The sequence below is a fragment of the Rana temporaria genome, chromosome 1 (assembly GCF_905171775.1).
Source record: "Rana temporaria chromosome 1, aRanTem1.1, whole genome shotgun sequence".
Classification (NCBI taxonomy): Eukaryota; Metazoa; Chordata; class Amphibia; order Anura; family Ranidae; genus Rana; species Rana temporaria.
The window spans coordinates 637,941,956-637,950,360 of NC_053489.1; the positions used below are offsets into that span (position 1 = coordinate 637,941,956).

Genomic DNA, 8,405 nt, shown 5'->3' on the forward strand with positions numbered 1-8,405 from the left:
CTTTTGGTAAACAGACTTCACGACATTTTGTTTGTGTGATTTGCCAGGTGACAATATTGTCCCTTGATTGGGTAGCCATTGAAAGTAATAGGATCACAAGCATGTTACACGTTTTGCATCAATTTGGGAAATTGCAGTAATTCCGTCCGCGATCCGGAACGCCTAGGTGGGATCGCAGCCAAAGCTAGGCGTCTTCTATCAGTTGCTGGGTTCTCCTTCTATAGATTCTGGGGGAACATTTTCTTCCTCAAACATTCCACACATTCTCTTCATTCTTTATTCCACCGCTAATATATTCTCTGCATTGACCTTGTATAGCGCTTTTCTCTCTGATGACTCCAAGTATTGGAGATGGTGTTGGTCGGGAATCGAACCCGGGTCAGCTGCTTGGAAGGCAGCTATGCTCACCACTGCACCACCAACGCAAAACTAGCGTCTTTGTAGTGTGGGAGGAAACCGAAGTACCCTGAGGAAACCCACGCAAGCACACAGGAGAACATGCAAACTCCATGCAGATAGTGTCCTGGTCAGAATCTGAAACAAGGAACCCAGTGCTGCAAGGCTAACCCCTAAGCCTCTGTTCTGCCTATTTACGACCTCTGTTCTCTAAGGCCCGCCCCCGCTGAGCGGGGTAAATCACTTATGTTCACTCAAAGTGCCTTCAGGAGATATCCAAACTTATCCTAAACTACAATTGTAATGGGAGGGCCCGTGGGACCCAGAAGCTCTTAGAAAGCATGAGCCAGAAAATAATGGACAGTCAGAATATATCTTGGACTACCTGAGATGGGACTATTATGTAATTATTATTCACAATATATTCCAGGTTATCTGTGGAGAACTGGTTGCTGTTTGTTGATTCTGAACTCAACAGGTTAATTGAAAGAGTGACTCATTCATAATGTGGGGACACATACTGTTAGGTGTTAATGTCATCAACTCAGCCACCTGTCTGTAAATGAATCTAGGATGGCTTGTGCTAATTGACCCTGTATTGTGAGAAGGTCTGTTGATCATAAATGTGTATTGTGAGTTAGCAGACTGCCTAAAGGTCACGTGTCTGAGACATCAGCTGTAGTTAATTAGCTCATGTAAATTAGGTCAGAGCTGTGTCTCGTTAATGGGGGAATTCGTATGGGTCATGTTTGCCGGATTGTGGAGTGTCGATAGCTGTCTTGGGTTCGGGAATGGAATATCCTAAATGACTTTAGCCCCTGTCCCATTTGGGGTTCCGTTACAACAATCTATAACACTCCTATAATAAAACACACCCAAATAACAAAGAGGGGTACAGTGGTCCCCAAATTAGCAACACAATGGAGCCAAATATTCCATTCACCCTTAGGCCTCGTTCACATGGGGGGTATTAATCCGTACCCCATGGGAGGTCTATATTTACCGGAATGGGGATGCACAGGTGTTCCCAGAATCTCGTGTAGGCAGTCCCATTGCTGTCAACTGGGGTGCAGTGACTGTACCCAATGTGACATCTGTGTGGGTTCCGGTGCACGGCCCCGAACGCACCCAGGGTGCATCCGCAACTGCACCCACATGGATGTCCTTTTTGGGGTTAACGCAACCCCCACACAGGGTACAGATTCATGCACCCCGTGTGAGTGAGGCCTTGGACTTCTCCATGAAGGACCTCACTGACGGGAAGAGTTCTCATTTCTCCAGCAGAGAAAGCCTAAAGAAAGCTGGAAAGACTTCTCCGACCTCTGAAGACAAAAAGAATTCCAACCTCCACTCATAACCAGTCCAACACATGCCTCAAAAACATACCGGACGCCAACCTCCCCTCATAGCCGGTCCAACACCCGCCTCGAAAACATACCGGCCTCCAACACAAGCCTCAAAAACATACCGCCTTTAACCTCCCCTTATAGTCGGTTTAACACACGCCTCAAAAGCCTACCGGCCTCCAAACTTCACAACATAATCAATTACTTTGTCGATCGACAATACATAGATCAAACATATCACCTGTAAAAACGTGCTTGAGATGTTGGTGGTAAACAGCCTGCTAGGCCTGGGGGCAAACAAACCAAGTCCTCCAAAAGCTGGCAAGAGTGTAAATGTAGACATTATGCTTTAAGGTTAATCAAAAATATCACATTCTAAAGGGAAAGGTAGAATAAGGGGAGGGGAAGTATGGAAGAGGCAGAGAGGGAGGAAAGTAGGGGGGATGGAAAGTTGCAGGCAAGGAAGGGGCGTGGATATTCCCCCAAACCCTCACCCCCTTCTTCCTCCAACCTTCCCTTCTCCCCCCTTTCCTCCCTCTTCCATACTCCCCCTTTGTTCTACCTTTGCCCTTTGAGTGTTATATTTTTGATTAACCTTAAAGCTTAATGTCTACATTTATGCTCTTGCCAACTTTTGGATATGAGGCTGCTTTTGGAGGGCTTGGTTCGGTTCCCCTTGGGCCTAGCAGGCTGTTTACCACCAACATCTCAGACACTTTTTTTTACAGGTGATTATGTTTGGGCAATATATTGTCGAACCTTAAAGTTTCTGCAGAAAGGTTAATAGAGGGCTGATGGGAAGACCCTCGGGTTACTGGAGTGGCAGCCGCCACCAGTGTAGGGACCTGTGTTGGTACAGTCGTATCTGGTCCCTGGGAGGGTTCCTCAGACTTTTTGTTGAGTCTTCTTCTAGGAACAGCCAATTGTCTTGCCTGTCCAGCTACATTGATAGTTGGTGATTCAGAAGCTGCAGAAAGGGAAATAGAGGGCTGATGGGAAGATCCTGCGGTTACTGGAGTGGCAGCCGCCACCAGTGTAGGGACCTGTGATACAGCCGTACCTGGCCCTTGGGAGGGTCCCTCAAACTTTTTGTTGAGTCTTCTTCTAGGAACAGCCAATTGTCTTGTATGTCCAACTAAATTGATAGTTGGTGATTCAGAAGCTGCTTATGAGAATCTTTTAAGAGATTGATGACATAGTGGATTCCTGTCATGATGGCTTGAAATGAAGATCCCCTCCCTCATATTCACTAGCAAATCGTCCTCTTCTCATCACCTAGTTAAAATTTTCTTCCAACATTTTGCCATCTTCAATCCCAAGAAAACTGCACCCCTCCCATTTAAGTGCAATCCGTCACTACTACTACTACTACTACCACTACTGAAGATGGTAACAGCCTGAAAAGTCAGCCCAGTTCGCCATGAAGCCAAACCCCTTCAATATAGCCCCCAAGTCCCTGAAATCATTTTGTAGGGCGCTCCATCTTTCTTTAACTTTGTCATTGGTACCGATATAAACCATGACAGCTGGGTCCTCACCAGTGCCATCCAATAATCTGTCCATGCAATCTGCAATGTTCCGAACCCGAGCTTCTGGTAAACAACATACTGTTTGGCGATAATGGTCTTTGTGACAGATTGCCCTCTGTATTCTTCCAATAACTAAATCCCCTACCACTAGTATGTGCCTATCCTTTCTGGTAACCTTACCCCCATCTTCGTCACATGCTGGTGGAGTCTCTGTGTGAAAGTCACATGCTAGTGAATTCTTTACGCGAATGTCACATTCTGGAGGGGTCTCATTGTGAACATCACATTCTGGAGGAGACTTATTGTGAATGTCACATTCTTGAGGGGTCTCATTATGAACATCACATTCTGGAGGAGACTGGTTGTGAACGTCACATTCTGGAGGTGACTCATTGGGAAAGTCACATTCTGGAGAAGACTCCAGAATGCCACATTCAGGAGGAGTCTCATTTGGAATGTCACATTCTGCCAGAGTCTCAGTGGTAATGCCACAATCTGCTGGAGTCTTAGTGGGAAAGTTACATTCTGCCCGAGTCTCAACAGAATCGTTGCACGCTGAAGGAGTCTTGATGTGAATAACACGTGGTTGATTTAAAGAAATTCCCAACTTTTGGCTATTTTCTTTCCCAACAGAGCTGCACCCTGTTCATTTAAGTGCAGTCCATCCCTGCTGTAGAGCAAGTAACCAATTGAAAAGTCAATCCAGGTCTCCATGAAGCCAAACCCCTCCTTCATGCACCAGTTCTTCAGCCACCTGCTAAGCTCCCTAAGCTCCTGCTGTCTCCTTGGTGTGGCTCGAGGTACAGGCAGTATTTCTGAAAATGCTGCCTTGGAGGTTCTTTTCTTCAGTATAGCTCCTAAGTCCCTAAAATCATTTTGTAGGGCGCTCCATTTTCTTCTAATGTTGTTGGTTCCAATATGTACCATGACAGTGTCACAAACTACGGTGAATGAGAGTGAACGACAACTGCGGTTAGGAAAAGATTTCAATGCACCTCTCCATGCTATGTAAAATTTCAGTACGGGACCCCAGGCGTCACTCCAATCAGAGAACAGGAGTTTGGGGGTTCACTACATCATCTCTTTCACATATAAAAATGTGTTGAGGTACTAAGGGTGGAGGTATTACAATATGCCTTCAACCCCTAGCGTTGAAAAGGTACAGCGAACATGTTCAGTATTTTAGGGTATAAGCCCGTATACAATTAACAACAAATGTCAGCCGTAGCTGGCCTTGCTACAAATAAACTACTGGTACTATGTATCCCTAAACTGGAAACCATCCCACGCCTGGATCTCCGCTGCCAACCTTACTACAGTTGCTGTGGACACCCCAAGATATCCTCCACCAGGAGACCCTCCATGAAAGAATCCCATTGCTGCTGCAATACTCTGCTTACTGGAGAGTGGAGAACACTCATCCTCTGCAAACGGATAAGTACCATTACTACGTTACATTTACTGTTCTAGAATTGCCCGCTTCACATTTAGCCTTTACTAAGTACTGTATTTAAATCTGGCTCAATTAATACTTTCCTGCTGCTTGGGATTACTTACTGTGCCTTCAGGGGAAAAGGGAATAGCCGCTCCAGGTGGGAACCCAGATGAATGTCCTCTGTTGCAGACAACTCAGGTGCAGGCAATGCACTTAGAAAAGCAGGAACAAATATTGTCTCTGGACAGCCGCACTCTGAACAGATTGTAGCCTTTTATTAAAAGAAGGACAGCACTACAAGTCACAGCAAAATAAAACCTGACTGCTGATGCGTTTTGCACTGAAACTAGTGCTTAGTCATAGCCTCTAGGTGGCAGCTGTGGAATATCTTAAAGGGACATACACTCTCAGATCATCTAAGCTAAAGTTGCTTCTCTCAAGTAATTGCTAATTGCATACAGTATTTTCATATGCTACGTGCTTGACATTCGTTGTTACTTGTATACAGGCTTCTGCCCTAAAATACTGAGCATGTTCGTTGTACCTTTTTTTGGCTAAGGATTGAAGGCATGTTATACCTAAACCCTTAGTAGTTCAACGCATTCTTATATGTGAAAGAGATGATGTAGTGAACCCCCAAACTCCTGTTCTCTGATTGGAGTGATGCCTGGGGTCCAGTACTGATATTCATATCGCATACAGAGCTGCATTGAAATCTTTCCTGACCCGCAGTTGTGGTTCACTCTCGTTCATCGTAGTTTGTGACAGACAGCTGGGTCCTCCCCAGCCGCATCCAACAATCCGTCCATCCGATCTGCAATACCCCGAGCTTGTGCGACCAGGAAACAACATACTGTTCATCGATCACCGTCATTCTGACAGATTGCCCTCTTTGTCCCTCTGCCCTGTTTTTTTGGTGGGTTCCCAACATGTACATCACATTGTGCTGGAATCTCAACATGAATGTGACATTCAGGTGGTGTCTCCATGTGAACGTCACATGTTGGTGGAGTCTCTGTGTGAACCTCACATGCTGGTGAAGTCTCCGTGTGAATGTCACATGCTGGTGAAGTCTCCGTGTGAACTACACATGCTGGTGAAGTCTCTGTGTGAACTACACATGCTGGTGAAGTCTCTGTGTGAACTACACATGCTGGTGGATTCTCCCTGTGAACCTCACATGCTGGTGGAGTCTCCGTGTGATCCTCACATGCTGGTGGAGTCTACGTGTGAACGTCACATGCTGGTGGAGCCTCAATGTAGCGTTCATATTCTGTCTCGCTCACTAGCGCAGTCCTACCTTGTGAGCTGTCTCAGCAGTAAATACTGTGTTTATCTACAATAAAAAAGAAGAATCAGGTTTAGCACTTTCACCTACTATATATATATATATATATATATATATATATATATATATATATATATATATATATATATATATATATTTTTTTTTTTTTTTATGCAACATAAAATTATATAGAGAAAAGTTCAAAATTCCAATGCCAGGGACAATAAATAAACTCAACATGACAGGGACACAGGGATCACTAATAGTGGCCTTCCTATAAAAAAATCTGGTTTCCTGGCAGTTATGCCGACCCACTAAAATGAATGGAGTCAGAAAGGGAACTGATTCTTAAGATTATTAATTTTCATGTGCGGGGGAGTAAACACGTTACACCGCCGCACTTCTACCTGAATCTAGCCCCCTGTTCCTTTAAAGCCTGTTATAGTGCTGTGTATGAAATATCTGGCTGATCCTACCAGTTTCTACCCTCCCCCTCTCTGCACTAACTCCCATGTATCAGGGCTGCAGAGTCCTGACACCAAAGTCAGTACGTGTCTCCATCATACGCTACTATCTACAGCTCTCCATGTGTCTCCTCCCTCTCCCTGCCTTTCATCTCTCACTATCCCTGATCTGTTCATCCCCTCCGTCACATAAAAAGCTGCATCCTAGTGCCTGTGCTCTATAAACAAAACAAAAAAAAACATTTCTACTTGTGTTACAATGTATCCATCTTGGCCTCTGTTTAATCTTCAACTGCCATAATGCAGCACATGTGATCAGTTAGCATTCGGGAATATAAATGTTTTTTTGAAACTGTTAAATCTATGGGTTTCCTTCCGCTTTATACCGGTAGAAACCGTTTCTTTTTTAAATAACACACACAGGCACTAGGATGCAGCTTTGTATTTGACAGAGGGGATGATATAAAGATCACATAGAGGCTTAACAATCACTTTAATATTTCCTTCTGTTCTAAAATTATATGAAAAGGAATAATTTTGGGGTGAAGGAGCCTTTGATCGATGAGTGTAGGTGACTTATCCAGAGTACATTTTGTATCCATCACTATCTATAGTACTTTTTGATGGGGTAATAGGATAGGGGCAGTTTTTGATGGGGCACTTTTTGATGGGGGCACTTTTTGATGGGGGCACTTTTTGACGGGGCAATAGGATAGGGGTAGTTTTTGATGGGGGCACTTTTTGATGGCAGTTTGTTGGTGGTAATATGATGGGAGAAATTTGATGGGGGCAGTTTGATGGTGGTAATATGATGGGGGAAATTTGATGGGGCAGATTTGATGGTAGAAATTTTTATGGGGCAATTTTATGGGGCAGCTCCTGCAAAAGGTACCGTATTTATCAGCGTATAACACGCGCTGGCATATAACTCGCACCCCAATTCAAGAGGGAAGTTTCAGGAAATTTTTTTATTTTTTTTAAATAAACCACTTTGAAGCAAAATAATGGCATCTGAGCATCAATGCAGCCTGGTCTGTGCCCATCTGCAGTCTCAATGCAGCCTGATCTGTGCCCATCTGCAGCATTGCTCCTCACTGCAGCCTAATTAGTGCCCATCTGCAGCCTATACATTTACCAAAATGCCCTGCCTGTTCAGTGCCCATCTGCAGTCTCACCTTTCAGTGTAAGATCATTGATGCTGTCTCCGAGGGCAGAGGGAGAGCGAGCGCCACTGAATTACATACAGCCGCGATCTCCTGTGTACCCGGCGCTCCGTCACTGACAGCCACGCCTCATGCCCCTGCTCATATGATAGACAGTACAGTGGTCCAATGCAGGGCCAGGAGGCGTGCCTGTGCATGACGGAGCGCCGGATACACAGGAAAGAGATCACGGCTCTATGTAATTCAGCGGAGCTCGCTCCTCTTCCCTCAGACAGCAGGGATCGGCGTATAACACGCACACGCGATTTCCCCCTGATTTTAAGGGGGGAAAAAGTGCATGTTATACGCCGATAAATACAGTAATTACTTTTAAAAAGATGCCAATTAGGGGGAATGCTGATTCTCAGTTCAACCTTTTCTTACGGATTTAAGCTATTCATCCAGTTAGCTTTAGCAATTCAGCTATTCAGCATTCCCATGCATTTTCTGCAGGAAATGCATTTTCTAGTTAGCATATAATGTATGCACTCACATTTGGGTGTGTAAAAACACGCATATCAGTTCCCAAATAGAGTCAGGGTGACCACTTCTACAACCTGCTTCCTATATCTAAGTAGCTACGGCGCTCGCTGGGCTGGCAGCTGTTCCAAGCCCATCCTCTTCCTCTTCTTTATTACTGAGCCCACACCACTCATTCCAATCAGTCTGTTGTTGAAAAAGGAGCATGGCATGCCTTACTATCACAGCGCGCCAGTTCGGGAAACGCATCCATTACCAGGTGACG

The 8,405-nt window shown here is 44.9% G+C and overlaps 1 non-coding gene across 1 annotated transcript; it reads right to left on the reverse strand.

Annotated features, from left to right (window-relative positions):
* Nucleotides 1-353: 353 nt before the first annotated feature.
* Nucleotides 354-425, reverse strand: TRNAG-UCC. The gene has a single exon. It is a non-coding gene; the product is annotated as a tRNA-Gly (tRNA).
* Between the last annotated feature and the right edge of the window lie 7,980 nt (nt 426-8,405).